The sequence below is a fragment of the Oryzias latipes genome, chromosome 12 (assembly GCF_053564925.1).
Source record: "Oryzias latipes strain Hd-rR chromosome 12, Olatipes_Hd-rR_3.1".
Classification (NCBI taxonomy): Eukaryota; Metazoa; Chordata; class Actinopteri; order Beloniformes; family Adrianichthyidae; genus Oryzias; species Oryzias latipes.
In genome coordinates, this window is record NC_136248.1 from 1,071,926 (window position 1) to 1,095,124 (window position 23,199).

A 23,199-nucleotide genomic window follows, 5' to 3' on the forward strand; every position below is an offset into this window, starting at 1 on the left:
TGCCAGTTTTTCCATATTTCTTGGCAGCAAAGTGGCTAGCAAACTTCCTGGGGAGGGGGAGCAGTGGGTGTGGGGTAGGGGGTTAGGCTCACTAAAGGTTACATTTGCACAATGTGTCTGTGGAAAAAAAACAGCAAAGAAGCAAAGAGGGAGTGAGAAGAGAGAAGGAAAAAAGAAACAGATGAAAATGCAGGGCTGCATCAGCTTAAAGACTCCCTTGTTCAGGGGTAATGGAAAAAGCCCTCTGGGGGAATATTCAGTGTGCAGGGGTATTGAATTGCATGCCGTCTCTCCTTCTCTTTCCCCTTTTGTCCTTCTTCTCTGGAATGTGTCTCAGACATACACACCTGCCTTACCTTGTCTCTGCGTGTGTGGAAGTCATCTGTGAGGCAACAGATTTGGTGTTGGCGAGGTGGAGGAAACACGGCAGTTAGGCACATTTGTGTGTCAGGTTGTTCCTGCTGTTGTGTATACCAATAAATAATCCCAAAATACTGAGAGTTTTGCTACACTGTCAGGACTGACTGAGGGAAGGAGGAGACATGGAGAAAAAGCCAAACAGAAAACAAACACCTGAACTGTTCAGTCCTACCTGTGTCTGTCAGGCATAACAAAGGGAATAAACTAAAGGATCGTTTTCAGAGAGGATGCAAAACAGCATGTTGTGTGTGTGGGGTGGGGTGGGGGGCTGTGGTGCAGCTGTACGGCGGTCTACCTCTGCTCGGAACATGGCAGTCTTGATCCCGCCTTTTGTCGAAGTGTCCTTGGGCAAGACACTGAACTCCACACACACAAATATATATGAAACAAACACTCCGCTCTCACCCTCCGCTGGTGGTTTCTCCTCCAAGTTCGGGTCCTCTACCAGAGGCCTGGGAGCTTGAGGGTCCTGCAGTATCTTAACTGTTCCTGTTCTTTTCTGGACTGAGAGGTCTGAGGTCTTTCCAGGTATCTGGAAATCTTTCCAGCCACTCCTCCAGCTTGGGGGTTACTGCCCCGAGTGCTCCAGTTGCCACAGGCACCACTGTCACCTTCACTTTCCAGGCTTTCTCCAGTTCTTCTCTGAGTCCCTGGTATTTCTCCAGCTTCTCATGTTCCTTCTTCCTGATGTTCCCATCGCTTGGCACTGCCGCATCCACCACAACGGCTTTCCTCTGTTCTTTATCCACCACTACAATGTCTGGTTGGTTCGCCATTACCATCCTAGTCTGGATCTGGAAGTCCCACAGGATCTTTGCCCTCTCATTCTCTACCACCTTCAGAGGTGTTTCCCATTTTGACCTTGGGGTTTCTAGTCCATATTCTGCACACATGTTCCTGTATATTATTCCAGCCACTTGATTGTGGCGCTCCATGTATGCTTTACCTGCCAGCATCTTACACCCTGCAGTTATGTGCTGGATTGTTTCAGGCAACTATCCTCCAGCACTGTATCCTCTGCTCTCCATTGCCTGAGACATTCCCTGAGCACACTGTCAGTTGGGGCCTTGAGCTTGATGTACTCATGCATCTTGGATGTTTTATCCTGGATAGTGGCTTCTACGCTCACTAGTCCTCGACGTCCTTCCTTGCAGCTAGCATACAGTCTCAGGGGGCTGGATTTGGGATGGAACTCTCCATGCATGGTGAGGAGCTTTCGTGTTTTAACATCCGTGGTCTGTATCTCTTCCTTTGGCCATCTTATTATTCCTGCAGGGTATCTGATAACTGGCAGTGCGTAGCTGTTTGTTGCCCGGGTCTTGTTCTTGCCATTGAGCTGGCTTCTCAGGACTTGCCTTACTCGTTGGAGGTATTTAGCTGTTGCAGCTTTCCTTGTTGCCATTTGCTTGTGGAATTCCAAGGTACTTGTAACTGTCCTCAATGTCTGCTATTGTTCCTTCGGGTAGTCAGACCCCTCCTTTGTGGACTTTACCATTTACCATCTCTGGTTTGCTGGATGTTTATCTAATACATATTGAAAGAAATTTCTGGTCTTCTGAAGAAAGTTTGTTAAAAATAAACATCATGCGCATCATTTCAGCAATAAGACGTGGGTTATCGTTACACAGGCAGCATTGTGACGAAGTGACAAATACAATGTCAGTTGCTGTTGTAAGGAATTCCATTCAATTCCATTTTATTTGTATAGCCCAAAATCACAACAGCAGTCGCCTCTATGGGCTTCGTACTGGTAATTGTAAAGTAAACATAAAATCATAAGGATCATGAATACATAAAATTCAATGGGAAAATTCTAAACTGAACTAAACAGACTAAACTACACTGGGCATCTCTGCCCTTAGAACCCCCCTCTCTGTAAGGAAAAGCTCCTAAAACAAATACGGATTCTGGAAAAAAAGAAGAAACCTCAGGGGTGTCCACATGAAGGAGGGATCCTCCCCCAGGACGGACGCACTAGAAGTCAGTTTACAATTTGGAAGAACCTATTGGGAACCTAATATATTGTGTGAAACTTGAAACAGAAATGTTTAAGTCCCGCTCCAATCATCTTTTGATATGTGGTAAAAGTATTCCCTGTAGTATTTTAATAGCATTATGCCTTTTTTTTCATCCAAAGTAAAAAAGCTGCGTTTTGAGGACATAGTTTCTGCAGAGTGGCAGGCGTTCTTTGGAAATTCGCTTTGGTGGGCACAGGCGCACAGATTGGCATATGGACGCACAAAGGCGCACGCAGCGTTCTTCTCTAAAGAAGCATCAAACCCAAACCTTTTCATTCTCACAAAGCACCGAGCCCCGGTGGGTGTGCTCCAGTGACAAATCAACAAACAAGCCAGAGTAGGGACCACAACCATTCAGCCTACAACAACCGTTCGGGGTCCTTCGACTAGTGCTGACGTCCCATTATGTGATTGGCTGTTTGTTGGTCTGATGACGTGTCAGATAGTGATTAGTCTGGACAAATTATGATACTACCATAGGAGAAGATATTATGAAGTCTGTTGTAAACAAGCAGAGCTCCGACACAGAGTAAGAGTATCTTCTAAATGTGCTTTTATTATGATTATTATTAAGTGCATTGCAGCCGAGCGGACTGCGGTCTGAACCCTTCTCCGGACCGAACACTGTAACAAAGAACCATCCCTGCCTGCAAACACGAAGCTACGAGACTGCAGCTGCTCAGACACACGGTTCTCTGTGGAGCAGCAGGTTCATTCTAACAGCCACAGATCTTTTTACAAAGTGGGTTGTGGTAAAATCTCTCCTGAAACATTACAAAGAATAATGTCAGACACAACTTACAAAGGAAAAGAACTTTATAATACAAAAGGAAACGTGAAATGTAAATATGTAGAGCCCGAGCAGATGTGGACGCTATGTAGTTTGTCCAAGTGGGGCCACCGTAGTGTGACGTTATCATCAGTCCAAAGGACCCCGAACGGTTATTGCAGGCCGAATGGTTACGGTACTTACACTGAGCTGGATATTACAGCATGATGGCTGATTTAACTGGTATCTACGATGTAATTATTTACTTTTTTAAAGTAAGATTCCCAACACTGTTTATCACTAGTTTTAATATTTAGTTTCCTGTTGTAACTTAGAAAAAACATTTGTGATTTGAACAAAGATCATTTCTTAAAAAATGTTCAAGTTGTGAATAAATAACCTCAAGTAGAAATAAACATTAGGGCTTTGATAAAAAGTCGATCCTTTAACCCTTGTGCTATCTTAGATGACCCCCCCCCCTTCCATTGAGGTGTTCTCCCTACCATGACAAAGGTGGATAAAGGTGGAAAGATTTCATGTAATCCATGGACACCAGTGAAGATCACAAATCATTGAAGAAAAAAGGTTCAGAGCACTGTCTAGTGGGTCTAGATGACCCAGTCCCAATGGTAAAGTGCCTAGGATAGAACAAGGGTTAATAAACACAGGGAACAACTGTTTTATATTGAAATACACAGAAGATCTTTCCAAAGAATATGTTTGGCCAGTGGAAGTCTAATTTGGCTGGTAAACTTTGGATGTCACAGACCATACTGGCAGGTATTTAGTGGCATTTCTTTGTGGGCGGCACGGTGGTGGAGTGGTAAGCGCTCTTTCCTCACAACAAGGAGGTTCAAGTCCGGGCTGGGGGACCTAAACCCTCTCTGTGTGGAGTTTGCATTGCGTTCTCCCCGTGCATGTGTGCTTTTTCTCCAGCTTCCTCCCCCCATCCAAAAACATGCTTCATAGGTTAATTGGTTAATCTAACTTGTTGTGAGTGTGTGGGTGTGTGATTGCAGACACTCTAGCCTGTGAGACAGGTGACCTGTACAGGGTGTCCCCTGCCTTTGCCCACAAGTGGCCGCGATAGGCCCCAGCAGCCCCGTGACCCCAAAAGGGATCAAACGGAAGAAGATGGATGAAATCATTTCTTTGCATTTGCAGAGTTTCTCGTCTTTTTGCACACTTACTTTGCTTTGCTGCAATTGAGGGTCTCAGCCAGCGTATGATCAGCTCTACAGTCCGTCCCAAGAGCTACGGCCTCACTCGTGTGTGTGAATCATCACTGTTGATGAAGGTGGAAGACCATTACTACATAAGTATTTGGAATTTGGCGGTCATCTCAACTTCTTATAAGTAGGTCAAGCAGCACCGAAAGCTGGGCTTTAAGTAAAACTTCTCTGTCCAATTTTCACGTCAGAACTTTGTTGCAGATCTTCTTTGTCCAAAGAATTTTGTCTGGGAAACAGATCTCTGACTGGGCCTACATGCAGAACAGCAGTTTGGAGGACCCAGCCTTCTCAAGGTCTTTTGGAGGAGCACTAAAGAGGGGCACTGTTGATGGGAGACTCTGTCTGGCAGCTGAAAGGGAGCGATGGAAGGAATGGCCTCCCTGATCTACCTGAAGATGTTGTTGGATATGTGTACTCGTCACAGATTTACGCTTGCAATGTTTTCTGTACCTGTTTAACTTCAACTGATGATATTGTTGGGTGGTGGGAGAAATATTTTGAGGCTCTCTTTAACCCTTTTGACACACCATCTGTTGAAGAAGCAGAAACTGTGGACTCTGGGGTGGGGGCTGTAGCCGTAAAACACACTTCTGAACATCTCACCTGTTCATAACGTTGTGGTCATATTCCATGAAAGCTGCACAGCAATGACCACGTTAACACAATGACCCTGCTGCATGCCGCTGTGCTGCTCCCCTGTGGCCTGATCAGCGTATCGCAGTCCAAGATCTTTGGACATCAGGCCTTCCAACGACCTGTGGAGGAAGTGTTCCCAATTATACAAGATGATCTGAAGGTGAGGGAACAGGCGCCGTCAAATGGTGTTACAGTTTTTCTCAGTCGCTTTAGTACAATTCTCAGATCAGAATTGAAGTTTGCAAATACGTGTGTGCATTTCTCAAAACAATTTGTACAAACAGCAAAACACTATGGATTTCTTGCAAAAGCCTGTAACTTGGTCAAAATCTTTAGTTCATCTCTCAAAACTAAGTCTTTATGTCATTGAACATGTCAGTGCCATCAGAATGTCAAGTCCTTGTGTCATTGTCTATGAACAAGACAGTCAAATGACTTAGTCATGTTGTCAATATAACTGTGTACTTTAGAGGGAGGTTCTGATGGAAACTATGGCTAAAGTTTGGATGACAATTATTGTAAAATGGAAGTTAAACCTTTTTTGTTTGATTGCAAGAGACTGGACAAGATTCACATTTACACTTTCATTGTTCATATTGTAATTTGTTGACAGACCATGTCACACCAACATAGAAAAAACCCACTGCAAACAGTAACACAAAGGGAAAAAAAAGATAGGACAATATTCTGTACAACAGTCCAGGCAGTGCAGTAGGAATTGGTGTGGTCTCCCTACACCTCTTGTCGTTCCTGTATGTTAGGCCACAAATTCTCATCCACATCACAGCGAATATCCTCTCTTGCAATGCAGCCAAATATGTTTGTCACATTGTGACAACTTGGTCAACCACTATGCAGTTACTGACTTATACGATGAACTAATGACTAGGTGTTTTGAGGAGGAAGACTATTGCACAGTGAACTATAGAATACATTTTGATCAACATGACATAAACAATTGATAATGTAGCAAAGAGCAGAGAATTGTACATAATCATTTGCATGGATGTACCAAAGCAATTGCAACTTGTTCAAAGAAGTGAGAAACTGCTTATATGATGTGCACAAGTGACATCATGATGTGAAGATTGAACAAATAGTTTTGGGAATTTCATTCTGATCTGAGAATTGTACTAAAGCGACTGAGAAAAACTGTAATTAAAAACAAGTTGGATTTAAATACTGATCTTTAGATCATGTTATTATGTAAACACATTTTAAATAAAACAGTCATTCAATACAAACACACAAAAAAATGGTGATACAAATACTGAAACAACTCTTTAAAAGAATCTGTATGTTTTAAGACAAAGTAACAAGAAACACGTCAACGGGTTACAAAAACATGATTTACTGCCAAAAGGATAGATGGATGGACGGACGGACGGACTGACGGACAGATAGATGGAAAATGACTTTTCTGCTTTTCTACAGAGCCTCTAGAACAGTCTGTGTATTCTCTTGCTTTCTCTGTCTTTCTTTTTATCCTCCTCCTGCACCCCCCCCCACACACACACATATTCCCCATTCCCGCTCACACACCATCATCCCTTCCTCCCCAGCTTGCTCCTCTTTGCTGTGGTGCCTCTATAATTCAAATTCTGTCATGCTGTTTCCAGACTGCTGGCTCCAGCCCCCAACACCCCTCCCCCCAACACAGACACACACACGAACACACACACACACACTGATGTCCCCCGTAATCTGGCTTTTTCTCTTTCTTCTTCTCTCATGTAAAAGAAAAGAAAAGTGGAAAAGAGGGACAAAGCTGACAGAACCACACAGGCCAAGAGACACCAAACTGAACCAAACAGCAAAACAGGTTGAACGGCAAACAATTGGAGACTTGTTGGAACATAGATAATCATCTATGGTCCTCTTTTCTCCTTCATGTTAGTGTGAGTGGAGACTCTATTTCTTCATCAGATGGTCATCCCAAAATGATACACAAATGGTTTAAGGCATCTAATCAAGATTTGAGATAATTACAAATGAATTGTGTCTAATAAACCAACATCACTATGCCATATAAAAAACGCCCCTCTCACCCTCTCACGGGTGGTTTCTCCTCCAAACTGGGGTCCTCTACCAGAGGCCTGGGAGCTTGAGGGTCCTGCAGTATCTTAGCTGTTCCTGTTCTTTTCTGGACTGAGAGGTCTGAGGTCTTTCCAGGTATCTGTTGTAGCCACTCCTCCAGCTTGGGGGTTAATGCCCCCAGTGCTCCAATTACCACAGGCACCACTGTCACCTTCACTTTCCAGGCTTTCTCCAGTTCTTCTCTGAGTCCCTGGTATTTCTCCACTTTCTCATGTTCCTTCTTCCTGATGTTCCCATCGCTTGGCACTGCCACATCCACCACAACGGCTTTCCTCTGTTCTTTATCCACCACTACAATGTCTGGTTGGTTCGCCATTACCATCCTATCAGTCTGGATCTGGAAGTCCCACAGGATCTTTGCCCTCTCATTCTCTATCACCTTCAGAGGTGTTTCCCATTTTGACCTTGGGGTTTCCAGTTCATATTCTGCACACATGTTCCTGTATATTATTCCAGCCACTTGATTGTGGCGCTCCATGTATGCTTTACCTGCCAGCATCTTACATCCTGCAGTTATGTAATGGATTGTTTCGGGCACCTCTTTACATAGCCTACACCTTGGGTCTTGTCTGGTGTGGGAGATCTACACCTTGGGTCTTGTCTGGTGTGGTAGATCTACACCTTGGGTCTTGTCTGGTGTGGTAGATCTACACCTTGGGTCTTGTCTGGTGTGGGAGATCTACACCTTGGGTCTTGTCTGGTGTGGGAGAATTTACACCTTGGGTCTTGTCTGGTGTGATAGATCTACACCTTGGGTCTTGTCTGGTGTGGTAGATCTACACCTTGAGTCTTGTCTGGTGTGGTAGATCTACACCTTGGGTCTTGTCTGGTGTGATAGATCTTCACCTTGGGTCTTGTCTGGTGTGATAAATCTACACCTTGGGTCTTGTCTGGTGTGGTGGATCTACACCCTGGGTTTCGTCTGGTGTGGTAGATCTACACCTTGGGTCTTGTCTGGTGTGGTAGATCTACACCTTGGGTCTTGTCTGGTGTGATAGATCTACACCTTGGGTCTTGTCTGGTGTGATAGATCTACACCTTGGGTCTTGTATGGTGTGGTTGATCTACACTGTGGGTCCTGTCTGGTGTAGTAGATCTACACTTTGGGTCTTGTCTGGTGTGGTAGATCTGCACCTTGATAGACCTACACCTTGGGTCTTGTCTGGTGTGGTAGATCTACACCTTGGGTCTTGTCTGGTGTGGTAGATCTGCACCTTGGGTCTTGTCTGGTGTGGTAGATCTGAGCTTCTATCGCTCTGGTGCTCAGGGCTTGTTCCTGGGCTGCCAGGATGAGCGCTTCAGTGCTGTCCTGTAGACCAGCCCTTTCTAGCCATTGGTAGGACTTATTGATATCAGCCACTTCAGTTATGGTCCGGTGGTACATCCCATGCAGGGGTTTGTCCTCCCATGAGGATCTGTCCTCCAGCACTGTATCCTCTGCTCTCCCTTGCCTGAGACATTCACTGAGCACACTGTCAGTTGGGGCCTTGAGCTTGATGTATTCATGGATCTTGGATGTTTCATCCTGGATAGTGGCTTCTACGCTCAGTAGTCCTCGACGTCCTTCCTTGCGGCTAGCATACAGTCTCAGGGTGCTGGATTTGGGATGGAACCCTCCATGAATGGTAAGGAGCTTTCGTGTTTTAACATCCGTGGTCTGTATCTCTTCCTTTGGCCATCTTATTATTCCTGCAGGGTATCTGATAACTGGCAGTGCGTAGCTGTTTATTGCCCGGGTCTTATTCTTTCCATTGAGCTGGCTTCTCAGGACTTGCCTTACTCGTTGGAGGTATTTAGCTGTTGCAGCTTTCCTTGTTGCCTGCTCCAGGTTGCCATTTGCCTGTGGGATTCCAAGGTACTTGTAACTGTCCTCAATGTCTGTTATTGTTCCTTCTGGGAGTGAGACCCCTCCTGTGTGGACTACCTTGCCTCTCTTTGTCACCATCCGGTTGCATTTCTGGAGCCCGAATGACATCCCAGTGTCAGTACTGTAGATCCTGGTGGTGTGGATCAGGGAGTCAATGTCACGCTCACTCTTAGCATATAGCTTGATGTCATCCATGTATAGGAGGTGACTGATGTTGGCCCCATTTCTGAGTCGGTATCCATAGCCAGTCTTATTGATTATTTGGCTGAGGGGGTTGAGACCTATGCAGAACAGCAGTGGGGACAGAGCGTCACCTTGGTATATGCCACATTTGATGGACACTTGTGCAAGTGGCTTCCATTGGCTTCAAGGGTGGTTTTCCACAGCTTCATGGAGTTTCCTATGAAGGCTCTTAGAGTCCTGTTGATGTTGAACAGCTCCAAGCATTCAGTGATCAATGTGTGTGGCATTGAGTCATAGGCCTTCTTGTAATCAATCCAGGCTGTGCACAGGTTGGTGTGTCGTGACTTACAGTCTTGAGCGACTGTTCTGTCGACCAGGAGTTGGTGTTTGGCTCCTCTGGAGTCTCTACCAATGCCCTTCTGTGTGTTACTCATGAATTGATCCATGTGCCTATTTATCTTGGTTGCAATGATGTCTGACATGAGCTTCCATGTTGTGTAGAGACAGGTTATTGGCCGGTAGTTGGATGGGACTGCACCCTTTGAGGGATCCTTCTGGATCAGGATAGTTCGCCCTTCCGTTAGCCATTTAGGGTGAGTCCCATCTCTTAGCAGCTGGTTCATTTGTGCTGCCAGGCGCTCGTGGAGTGCGATAAGCTTCTATAGCCAGTAGGCATGTATCATGTCAGGGCCCGGTGCTGTCCAGTTCTTCATACCTGAGACTCTTTCTTGGCTGTCTGCCACTGTGATGGTTACTGGATTCTGTTCAGGGAGGTTTCTATGTTCTTTTCTCAGAGAGACCAGCCACTGGGCATTGCTGTTATGTGCTGTCTCTTTCTCCCATATACTTCAATTGTATAATGTCATGTGGCGCCAACTGCTAAGCCTCTTTTTTGCTGCACATAAATGGATACAGATTTATCTCTATTATAATTAGTCATCAATGTGTTCAGGTGATTTTCCATCCACTGGGTGCATTTTGCTGAGAGGCATGCACTTGGCAGTTCACCATACTGGGCAAGGAGAGGGTGACACTGAGATGAACCAGATCTATCTGCAGAACAGATTGATAGGTAGAGTTCACTACATTGTGCATCTCAGTAAGAAACTTTAATCATTTCTTAACAAGTATTTTTAGATATTGGATTTAGATAAAGGAAATGCATAAATCAAGTCAGACATTTGAGAAACACATATGGACTGTCCGGCACATTCAAAAACCTCTTTAAAGGCCTACTCTGATTACCTTTTGAACTCTTTTAAAATAGGTTCCCAGTTATCTTTTATTTGTGATCATGCCATTTTTACCCATAATCAAAAAACATGTTTTTCTCAGACATACACTTCATTAGATCCACCTTGCTTACCAGGTTGGGCCTCCTTTTGCTTTCAGAACTCCCGTAATGGCCCCAAAGTTTTCAAAGAAAGTATCCCCCACACCATGACACCACCACCACCAGCCTGAACCGTTGGTACAAGGCAGGATGGATCCATGCTTTCATGTTCTTGAGGCCAAATTCTGAGCCCACCATCTGAATGTGGCAGCAGAAATGGAGACTCATCAGATCAGACAATTTTTTCCTTCTTCTATGGTCCAGTTTTGGTGAGTCTGTGTGAATTGTAAATCCAAGAGATGGTTGTGGGTGAAAATCCCAGTAGATCAGCAGTTTCTGAAGTCCTCAGACCAGCCCGTCTGGCAACAACAACCACATTCATGTATTGAGTTGCTGTCGTGTGATTGGCTGATTAGAAATGTGCGTTAACGAGCAGCTGGACAGGTGTACCTAATAAAGTGGCCGGTAAGTGTAGTTTCTTAAGAGCGGCAGGAGTTCAACAGAAATTCGCCTTTGAGTTGTGGACGGTACCGTTGGAGCGGAGCAACCCTAAACCCCCCTTCCTCTCAGTTATCTGTTTAAATCTATCCTGCTATCTTACAGCTCCTCACAACCCCAAGCTAACAGTAACGGTGTAACAAAAATGGCGAGCAATATCAGATCTATTCAGCCGTATAGTTTAGATCCAGATTCCACGAGGAAAACAAAGACATACAGTGAGGTAAAAAAGTATTCAGTCAGTCACCAACTGTGCAAGTTCTCCCACTTTAAAACATGAGAGGCCTGTAATTTTCATCATAGGCAAACCTCACCTATGAGAGACAAAATTAGAAATAATATGGTGGAAAATAAGTATTTGGTTAATAACAAATGTTTAACTCAATACTTTATTATATACTCTTTGTCGGCAATGACAGCAGTTTTACGTTTTCTGCAAATCTTCACCATGTTTTCACAGACTGTTGCTGGTATTTTGGTCCATTCCTCCATGCAGATCTGCTCTAGAGCAGTGATGTTTTGGCCCATTCCTCTATGCAGATCTCCTCTAGAGCAATGATGTTTTGGCCCATTCCTCCATGCAGATCTCCTCTAGAGCAGTGATGTTTTGGCCCATTCCTCCATGCAGATCTCCTCTAGAGCAATGATGTTTTGGCCCATTCCTCCATGCAGATCTCCTCTAGAGCAGTGATGTTTTGGCCCATTCCTCCATGCAGATCTCCTCTAGATCAGTGATGTTTTTGGGTTGTCACTGAACAACATAGACTTTCTCCTTCTTTCTCTTTCGGCTTTTCCGCCACAGCGAACTAGTCGCATGTTAAACTTGGCAATGTTTTACACCGGATGCCCTTCCTGACGCAACCTTCTCAAAGCAACCGCGCTTGGGACCGGCACAGAAGTAGAGAAGGGAACAGGGAGCAGCCCGGATTCGAACCCTGGTTTCACGGACGGAAGGCGCTGCAAACCAGCACGAGCTAAACCGGCTCCCAACAACACAGACTTTTTACTCCCTCCAAATATTTTCTATGAGGTTGAGATCTGGAGACTGGCTAGGCCACTCCAGGACCTTGAAATGCTTCTTATGAAGCCACTTCTTTGTTACCCGGGCAACGTGTTTGGGATCGTTGTCATGCTGAAAGACCCAGCCATGTTTCATCTTCAATGCTAATGGAAGAATGTGGTCACTCAAAATCTGACCATACACAGCCCCATTCATTCTTTCCTTTACACGGATCAGTCGTTCTGGTCCGTTTGCTGAAAATACCCCCACAGCATGATGCTTCCACCCCCATGCTTCACAGTATGTCTGGTGTTCTTTGGATGCAGCTCAGCATTCTTTCTCCTCCAAACAGTAGAGTTCTTACCAAAAGTTCTATTTTGGTTTCATCTGACCATAGGGCATTCTCCCAATCCTCTTCTGGATCCTCCAAATGCTCTCTAGCAGACTGTAGACGGGCCTGCACATGTACTGGCTTTAGCAGGGGGACACGTCTGGCCCTGCAGGGTTTGAGTCCCTGGTGGTGTAGTGTGTTACTGATGGTAGCCTTTGTTACTTCTCCGCAGGTCATTCTCTAGGTCCCCCGTGGGGTTCTGGGATGTTTGCTCACGTTCTTGGGATCATTGTGACCCCACAGGGTAAGATCTTGGGGGGAGACCCAGATGGAGGGAGATCATCAGTGGTCTTTAATGTCTTTATGTCTCACAGGTGATTTCTTCACACCAAGCTGCTTACTTGTTGCAGATTCAGTCTTCCAGCCTGGTGAAGGTCAACAATTTGGTTTCTGGTGTCCTTAGACAGCTCTTTGGTCATAGTGGAGTTTGGAGTGTGACTGTTTGAGCTTGTGGACAAGTGTCTTTATATAGATAACCATTCCATCATGTGACATTAATACAGGTAACCAGTGGAGGACAGAGGATCCTCTACAGAAGAAGTTACAGGTCTGTGAGAGACAGAAGTCCTGCTTGTTTGTTGATAACCAAATACTTATTTTCCACCATCATATACACATAATTTTCAATAATAATAATACATTTTATTTGTATAGCGCTTTATATGACACACATAGACGCTTTATATCACGGGAGTAAAAACAGTCAAAAACAAGCGCTAATAAAATAAAAATAAAAACATTGAAACGACAGGTTAAGAATTAAAAATGATTTTGTCATTTTGTTTCTTTTATAGTTGAGGTTGAAAATTAAGGTGAAAATTACGGGCCTCTCATCTTTAGAAGTGGGAGAACTTGCACAATTGATGGCTGACTGAAGACTTTTTGGCCCCACTGTGCATGGATCTGTCTGCAAGTGGATGGAATGGAGTGGAGGAGGGAGCTTGTGGCCCCGCCCAGCGTATGTTCTATACATAGAAATATATAGAAACACAGCTCTAATTTTAGTTTTCCAAAAAATGTCCTCTTTCAGTAGCTGCGTTTACACGGACAAAAGTAATCAGAAGGAAAATGCGGCATGTAAACACAGATACACAGATAGGTGGTTATGCTGATTGTTTATCCGATGGTTGTTCATGTAAACAGTTCATTCCGATCGTGTGTCACTACTGCTCTGGTTTACGTCATGCATAGACGGTGTTTCACTCCAGAGAAAGCTTTGGAGCTCATACGGGACCGACCAGCTGCTCTGCGGACGCCCCGTGCAAAGCGCGGCTCCGCTCTCTCCCCGCTGGCTCTTCGCCTCTCTTTCACCCCTCATGAGGGGGATGCCAGAGAGAGGAGCGCTTCATGCCCCGTGACCCAGCACCCGAGCTCTGTGTCCGTGTTCAGGTGCTGGTGGACCGAGTGAACTGTGTCTCAGAGTCTGAGCAGCGCAGCCGGATTTATTAATGTGTGTTTGAGGGGAGGGGAGGATGCTTTGTTACGTGTGCGTTTTGTTGTTTTGTTATGTGTTGGAGACTTGGATGGACTGTGATCCGTCCCGCCGCTCTGGGTTAGCGGCTGCCGGCTTCAGGAGAGCCGGCTCACACAATGGCATTGGGGCGGTGTGTGAGCTTAGAGCAGAAATGCCTCTTAGTGCTGAGAAACTGTTCAAACAATCACATGGATTTGTGTTTCCAGTTGTGTCCCAAAAAAATAGAGGCTGAGGTTATTCCCACATATTTACGTGCAGCCAAGATGCAGATTGTAGCATTTACCGCATGGAGTAAATTTTATGTTCATATATAGGCTAAATGTTGTTAGCGCGCGTTAGCCTCTCCTAGCCCTGGCTTCTTCAAGCTCCGTTCTTCCACAAAAAAGCACTGAAAAATAAAACGATGAGCGAACAGGCACTTCATAATATTGATAACATTAATAAAAGCACGTTTGGAAGATCGTCTCGTATATTACCGAGCTGCTGCATAAATGTATGTGGCAGCTGTTTGTTTACAACGGGACTCATGTCCTCTTCCGGGATTTTTTAGCACTACTGCTTTCTGTCTTTGTAATAAAACGCCTCATCTGTAATACAGAAGTATCTTAGTGTAATCTTATTGTGTAGTTTTTAATCATTGGTACATAAACAACAATGTTCAAATAAACATGTAACTAATAAACATAATTAACAAACATTTACTGAGATATATATATATATATATATATATATATATATATATATATATATATATATATATATATATATATATATATATATATATATAAAACGCCCCTCTCACCCTCCGCGGGAGGTTTCTCCTCCAAGCTCGGGTCCTCTACCAGAGGCCTGGGAGCTTGAGGGTCCTGCGCAGTATCTTAGCTGTTCCTAGCACTGCGCTTTTCTGGACTGAGAGGTCTGAGGTCTTTCCAGGTATCTGTTGTAGCCACTCCTCCAGCTTGGGGGTTAATGCCCCCAGTGCTCCAATTACCACAGGCACCACTGTCACCTTCACTTTCCAGGCTTTCTCCAGTTCTTCTCTGAGTCCCTGGTATTTCTCCAGCTTCTCATGTTCCTTCTTCCTGATGTTCCCATCGCTTGGCACTGCCACATCCACCACAACGGCTTTCCTCTGTTCTTTATCCACCACTACAATGTCTGGTTGGTTCGCCATTACCATCCTATCAGTCTGGATCTGGAAGTCCCACAGGATCTTTGCCTTCTTATTCTCTACCACCTTCGGAGGTGTTTCCCATTTTGACCTTGGGGTTTCCAGTTCATATTCTGCACACATGTTCCTGTATATTATTCCAGCCACTTGATTGTGGCGCTCCATGTATGCTTTCCCTGCCAGCATCTTACACCCTGCAGTTATGTGCTGGATTGTTTCAGGCGCTTCTTTGCACAGCCTACACCTTGGGTCTTGTCTGGTGTGGTAGATCTGAGCCTCTATTGCTCTGGTGCTCAGGGCTTGTTCCTGGGCTGCCAGGATGAGCGCTTCGGTGCTGTCCTGTAGGCCAGCCCTTTCTAGCCATTGGTAGGACTTCTTGATATCAGCCACTTCAGTTATGGTCCGGTGGTACATCCCATGCAGGGGTTTGTCCTCCCATGAGGATCTGTCCTCCAGCACTGTATCCTCTGCTCTCCATTGCCTGAGACATTCACTGAGCACACTGTCAGTTGGGGCCTTGAGCTTGATGTATTCATGGATCTTGGATGTTTCATCCTGGATAGTGGCTTCTACGCTCACTAGTCCTCGGCCTCCTTCCTTGCGGCTAGCATACAGTCTCAGGGTGCTGGATTTGGGATGGAACCCTCCATGCATGGTGAGGAGCTTTCGTGTTTTAACATCCGTGGTCTGTATCTCTTCCTTTGGCCATCTTATTATTCCTGCAGGGTATCTGATAACTGGCAGTGCGTAGCTGTTTATTGCCCGGGTCTTATTTTTGCCATTGAGCTGGCTTCTCAGGACTTGCCTTACTCGTTGGAGGTATTTAGCTGTTGCAGCTTTCCTTGTTGCCTGCTCCAGGTTGCCATTTGCCTGTGGAATTCCAAGGTACTTGTAACTGTCCTCGATGTCTGCTATTGTTCCTTCTGGGAGTGAGACCCCCCCTGTGTGGACTACCTTGCCTCTCTTTGTCACCATCCGGCTGCATTTCTCGAGCCCGAATGACATCCCAATGTCAGTACTGTAGATCCTGGTGGTGTGGATCAGGGAGTCAATGTCACGCTCACTCTTAGCATATAGCTTGATGTCATCCATGTAGAGGAGGTGACTGATGTTGGCCCCATTTCTGAGTCGGTATCCATAGCCAGTCTTGGTGATTATTTGACTGAGGAGGTTGAGACCTATGCAGAACAGCAGTGGGGACAGAGCATCACCTTGGTATATCCCACATTTGATGGACACTTGTGCAAGTGGCTTCCCATTGGCTTCAAGGGTGGTTTTCCACAGCTTCATTGAGTTTCCTATGAAGGCTCTTAGAGTCCTGTTGATGTTGTACAGCTCCAAGCATTCAGTGATCAATGTGTGTGGCATTGAGTCATAGGCCTTCTTGTAATCAATCCAGGCTGTGCACAGGTTGGTGTGTCGTGACTTGCAGTCTTGAGCGACTGTTCTGTCGACCAGGAGTTGGTGTTTGGCTCCTCTGGAGTCTCTACCAATGCCCTTCTGTGTGTTACTCATGAATTGATCCATGTGCCTATTTATCTTGGTTGCAATGATGCCTGACATGAGCTTCCATGTTGTGGACAGACAGGTTATTGGCCGGTAGTTGGATGGGACTGCACCCTTTGAGGGATCCTTCTGGATCAGGATCGTTCGCCCTTCCGTTAGCCATTCGGGGTGAGTCCCATCTCTTAGCAGCTGGTTCATTTGTGCTGCCAGGCGCTCGTGGAGTGCAGTGAGTTTCTTCAGCCAGTAGGCATGTATCATGTCAGGGCCCGGTGCTGTCCAGTTCTTCATACCTGAGACTCTTTCTTGGATGTCTGCCACTGTGATGGTTACTGGATTCTGTTCAGGGAGGTTTCTATGTTCTTTTCTCAGAGAGACCAGCCACTGGACATTGCTGTTATATGCTGTCTCTTTCTCCCAGATACTTTTTCAGTACTGTTCAGTTTCTAGCCTTGGTGGGTCTGCTCGGCTGTTTTGACCCTGCCACTGAGCGTACACTTTTGCAGGTTGAGTTGCGAAGAGCCTGTTTATTCGTCTGGCTTCATTGTCTCTTGTGTACCTCTTTAGGCGGATGCTCAAGGCTAGGAGCCTTTGTTTGGCAGTTTCTAGTGCTTCAGGTATGGGCATCTGGCTGTATCTCTTAGGTACTTGCTTTCTCATTGTACCTCTTTGAACCTCTGTCAGCTTACTCACATCCTTCCGAGTTGCCTTGATTTTGGCCTCTAACCGTTGCTTCCATGGTGGGTACTGTTTTCTTCCATGGTTGCTCTTGTAGCCAAGCATCTCAAGGATCACTGCTGCTGAAGTGTAAACCAGTTCATTGGTTTCTGTAATGTTTGTGGTAGGAATTGCCCTCAATGCTTCATTCACAGTTTCCAGTAGACTTTCAGGTACGTCACTTAACCGTCGTAGTTGGTGTCGGGGTAGCCTAGTGTTCATTGTAGACATGATCTTGTCTTTCAGGTCAGTTGCTGCCTCGCTCAGTGTAATTGTGGTTGTTGGGGCTGTGTACCCAATCTCAGGGTGGAAGTGTGGCATAACCTCCTCTCTGACCTGTTGTTCTGGCTCTCCCGTGGCATTGTATTGTATCGCTTCAATCTCAAGTTGTGATAGGAGTTGCCATTCTGTGTGTTACTCATGAATTGATCCATGTGCCTATTTATCTTGGTTGCAATGATGCCTGACATGAGCTTCCATGTTGTGGACAGACAGGTTATTGGCCGGTAGTTGGATGGGACTGCACCCTTTGAGGGATCCTTCTGGATCAGGATCGTTCGCCCTTCCGTTAGCCATTCGGGGTGAGTCCCATCTCTTAGCAGCTGGTTCATTTGTGCTGCCAGGCGCTCGTGGAGTGCAGTGAGTTTCTTCAGCCAGTAGGCATGTATCATGTCAGGGCCCGGTGCTGTCCAGTTCTTCATACCTGAGACTCTTTCTTGGATGTCTGCCACTGTGATGGTTACTGGATTCTGTTCAGGGAGGTTTCTATGTTCTTTTCTCAGAGAGACCAGCCACTGGACATTGCTGTTATATGCTGTCTCTTTCTCCCAGATACTTTTTCAGTACTGTTCAGTTTCTAGCCTTGGTGGGTCTGCTCGGCTGTTTTGACCCTGCCACTGAGCGTACACTTTTGCAGGTTGAGTTGCGAAGAGCCTGTTTATTCGTCTGGCTTCATTGTCTCTTGTGTACCTCTTTAGGCGGATGCTCAAGGCTAGGAGCCTTTGTTTGGCAGTTTCTAGTGCTTCAGGTATGGGCATCTGGCTGTATCTCTTAGGTACTTGCTTTCTCATTGTACCTCTTTGAACCTCTGTCAGCTTACTCACATCCTTCCGAGTTGCCTTGATTTTGGCCTCTAACCGTTGCTTCCATGGTGGGTACTGTTTTCTTCCATGGTTGCTCTTGTAGCCAAGCATCTCAAGGATCACTGCTGCTGAAGTGTAAACCAGTTCATTGGTTTCTGTAATGTTTGTGGTAGGAATTGCCCTCAATGCTTCATTCACAGTTTCCAGTAGACTTTCAGGTACGTCACTTAACCGTCGTAGTTGGTGTCGGGGTAGCCTAGTGTTCATTGTAGACATGATCTTGTCTTTCAGGTCAGTTGCTGCCTCGCTCAGTGTAATTGTGGTTGTTGGGGCTGTGTACCCAATCTCAGGGTGGAAGTGTGGCATAACCTCCTCTCTGACCTGTTGTTCTGGCTCTCCCGTGGCATTGTATTGTATCGCTTCAATCTCAAGTTGTGATAGGAGTTGCCATTCTGTGTGTTACTCATGAATTGATCCATGTGCCTATTTATCTTGGTTGCAATGATGCCTGACATGAGCTTCCATGTTGTGGACAGACAGGTTATTGGCCGGTAGTTGGATGGGACTGCACCCTTTGAGGGATCCTTCTGGATCAGGATCGTTCGCCCTTCCGTTAGCCATTCGGGGTGAGTCCCATCTCTTAGCAGCTGGTTCATTTGTGCTGCCAGGCGCTCGTGGAGTGCAGTGAGTTTCTTCAGCCAGTAGGCATGTATCATGTCAGGGCCCGGTGCTGTCCAGTTCTTCATACCTGAGACTCTTTCTTGGATGTCTGCCACTGTGATGGTTACTGGATTCTGTTCAGGGAGGTTTCTATGTTCTTTTCTCAGAGAGACCAGCCACTGGACATTGCTGTTATATGCTGTCTCTTTCTCCCAGATACTTTTTCAGTACTGTTCAGTTTCTAGCCTTGGTGGGTCTGCTCGGCTGTTTTGACCCTGCCACTGAGCGTACACTTTTGCAGGTTGAGTTGCGAAGAGCCTGTTTATTCGTCTGGCTTCATTGTCTCTTGTGTACCTCTTTAGGCGGATGCTCAAGGCTAGGAGCCTTTGTTTGGCAGTTTCTAGTGCTTCAGGTATGGGCATCTGGCTGTATCTCTTAGGTACTTGCTTTCTCATTGTACCTCTTTGAACCTCTGTCAGCTTACTCACATCCTTCCGAGTTGCCTTGATTTTGGCCTCTAACCGTTGCTTCCATGGTGGGTACTGTTTTCTTCCATGGTTGCTCTTGTAGCCAAGCATCTCAAGGATCACTGCTGCTGAAGTGTAAACCAGTTCATTGGTTTCTGTAATGTTTGTGGTAGGAATTGCCCTCAATGCTTCATTCACAGTTTCCAGTAGACTTTCAGGTACGTCACTTAACCGTCGTAGTTGGTGTCGGGGTAGCCTAGTGTTCATTGTAGACATGATCTTGTCTTTCAGGTCAGTTGCTGCCTCGCTCAGTGTAATTGTGGTTGTTGGGGCTGTGTACCCAATCTCAGGGTGGAAGTGTGGCATAACCTCCTCTCTGACCTGTTGTTCTGGCTCTCCCGTGGCATTGTATTGTATCGCTTCAATCTCAAGTTGTGATAGGAGTTGCCGTTTGTGGATGTTAGAGCACTGAGCTACCAGTTGTTTGGCAGTTAGCCTTGATTGTGGGTTTCGAAGCATCCATTCATTCCACATTCTCTGCATGTAACCCCTCTGGGTGGGATTACTTGAGTAGTAGCATTCTAACAGAATCTTGTTCTCACATCTAGTCCATTTCCGTCTTGTTCCAGTAGCCCACTTTCCATCAGGGTGCTCTGGTTCCTCAACACCTGACGCAGACCTTGTTTGGCCGGGCGACGTCTGAGCCGGCATGACATGTGGTTTATTGTCTCTCATGTTGTGAGGTAGGCATTAACGTCAAGGGTCTTGCCCAAGGACCCTCACTGGGTGATGTAATTGCCCGTCTTTGTTATGGTAATTGCCCCATTTCCATTGTTATGGTAATTGCCACATTACCATTAGTTGTTCGTTCTGCCCTGGGAATCGAACCCGGGTTTCCTGCATGACAGTCCTGCACCTTACCAACCGAGCTACCCAGCCGGTATACTATATATATATATATATAGTATATATATATAGTATATATAATATATATATATATAGTATATATATATAGTATATATAGTATATATATATATATATATATATATGGGGCCGGTTTAGCCGGTTTAGCTCGTGGGGCCGGTTTAGCCGGTTTAGCTCGTGCCGGTTTGTGGCGCCTTCCGTCCGTGAAACCAGGGTTCAAATCCGGGCTGCTCCCTATTCCCTTCTCCGCTGCTGTGCCGGTCCCAAGCCCGGTTGGATTGAGAGGGTTGCATCAGGAAGGGCATCCGGCGTAAAAACATTGCCAAGTTAACCATGCGATATATATGTATATATATTGGTAAATCTTCAAGACACTGTCGATTCAAAAGTAGCTCAAACGCCAAAAAAGTGTGAGCACCCCTGGTCTAGTGGGTCTACATGACCCAACTCCCAACGTTAAAGTGCCTAGGACAGCACAAGGGTTAAAAATGCCTCGACAATAGAGTGAGTCTTTAAGAAAAGTATAACAAAAAAGAAGGTGGTGAGTCTTTGGGACACATTTATTTCAATAAAAACAGACGAAGTTCCAAGACCTTATGAACAGAACAGAAAAACTCAGTTGTTTGAGAAGTGGACTGAATGATACACCCCCCTACCCATGGTCCAAACAGGAAGTACCTGCTGACTCCAATAAGCCAAAATCCTAAAGACTAGTTATTTCTGTAAACATTGGAGAACAAACAGACTTTGGGAAGTTATGGACTATAATCCAAGGAAAACTGTCACAGATTTATAGCAGAACAACAAATTTACATTTATTCTTTACAATTAAATAAAGGCATCCATTTACACGGTGAGATCTGGGAGAAGTGGAAGAGGCTTTGAATAACCAACAATTCCTAATAAAGAGAGAAAATAGCAATCTTCCAGAACATAGGAGGACTTACAGCAGTTTATAAATGTTTAGAAAAATGTATTATTTACATTATATTTATGTTCTTCTTGAGGAGACAAGCAATTTCAAACATTTTTGGAGAGAAAATCACCAAATCGCCTATTCCTGTGGAGGAAATAGACGAACAGCAGCCTTCATTCCGGACTGAAAGGCAGGCAAGAGAAGGAGACAAAGCTGTAGGGCTGTGAGCAGAATGTGTGCAGTCTTTCTTTTATAGCACCCCCCCCCCCCCCATCCCCTTATCCCCAGTTAGCTGGAGACACCCAGAAAAACATGCTACTTGGGACAAATGTAGGCGAAACAGAGCCACACAAAGGCAGTGCTTGCTCACTAAGCTTGCTAATCGGGCGTCTTTGCTGTGCCTGATGCATGCCTGCCGCAGTTACACAGCAGGCATTGCCATGACGACTGGGGTCTGAGTAATCATTTGTGCAATGACCCCTATTCTCCAGGGGGGAGACGATTGGAGGGTGGGAGTAGAAAGGAATGAAGGCAGGACTAGCAAATGCTGAGGAAGGAGGAGGAAAAGCAGCAAAGACCGAGACGTTAAAAAAACAGATTTTTTTTTCTACTGACAGCGGAAAATTCATTTTTTTAAACAGAGCTCGCGCTGGCAACAGAAGATTTTCTAAACACTGGGATCTAAGAAAAAATGATGAGACTGTGATCAGAGAGAGAAACGTAGAAAGTAACAAAAAACTGGTTTGAGGAATGTGGTTGTGCTGGTCTTTACGATATGCAGTAAAGAGCTGCATTATTTGTGGAGTTGTGCATAAATAGGTCAGTAGGTGGCGCTACAGATTAGTCACAAACTAACCAGAGTGGATGCGTTCTACTGGTAACCTAAAATGTAAGGAGAATTTTACCAGCAATTCATTTCATTTTAGTAGAGACCTTCCTAATTTGAAGCTCAACTTCAAGGTTTTTTTTCTTTGACACAAACCATCGATGTCACACCAAACCGAACACAACATGCTGTCCAGCCTTACAGATTGGTGGAGAATTATTGATCAGAAGACCTAAAAAGAGGATAAATGGTCTTTTTTCACACAAACTTTAAATGACCTATGGATCCTCTTTACTCTTCTGTGCAGATGATTCTTGGTAAAAACCTCCAAACAACTGATGGTCCATTGAAGAGAAATGGAAACATCAGAAGTTATGAAACCTTCATGAAACAGAGCAGCAAACTCAAACTGCCGTTCTAAAGTACTTCAGATATTGGGAAGACAATTGAGCAAACGGAACTTCTCACTCATTTTTTTTTTTGGGGGGGGGGGTGGTCTTTCAGACCTAAAGACACGATGGATTTGTGATGAAGGTCTTGTTTGATCTCCAAGGTGAAATTCAGTATATAAAGTTAAACCTACCTAAAGTACTGCTTTACAAAAATCACTCAAGTACAAGGAATACTAGTACTAAAGTAAAAGAGTACTAAAGTAAAAGTAAATAGCAATCCTCTTAAAACCAGGCTAAACAGTGAGTTTCTAATGACTTTTTCTGAACTTTGATGAGATAACAAGTTTTTATCAACCTCTTTTGTAAAAATGTAAGTAACTTTCTTTATTTGTTTCAGAATGGGACACTGGATTTTAATGAACATTTAAAATCAATTGTAAATATAGGGGCTAATTTCCACCTGCAGTTTCCTGGTAGGTTGACGTTATTCAAGAAACAAAACCGATTTTAAGAAGAAGAAACGACAGAATATTAAGAAGAATATAAAACAGGATAAAAACATTAAACAGAGGTAAAAGACAATATACAAAATGTAAGAAACTACAACCAAAACTTTCAAATGA

General features: G+C 45.0%; 1 protein-coding gene across 1 annotated transcript in view; it reads right to left on the reverse strand.

The window, feature by feature from the left end:
* ntmt1 (N-terminal Xaa-Pro-Lys N-methyltransferase 1) overlaps positions 1-5,194 on the reverse strand; it is a 35,044-nt gene extending 29,850 nt beyond the window's left edge. The window contains exons 1-3 of the mRNA XM_023960817.2: positions 5,043-5,194; positions 4,890-4,969; positions 4,398-4,492 (exon numbers count right to left, since the gene is read on the reverse strand). The gene's annotated coding sequence lies outside the window, so the exon portion shown is untranslated. The remainder of the gene's footprint in view (positions 1-4,397; positions 4,493-4,889; positions 4,970-5,042) is intronic.
* Between the last annotated feature and the right edge of the window lie 18,005 nt (positions 5,195-23,199).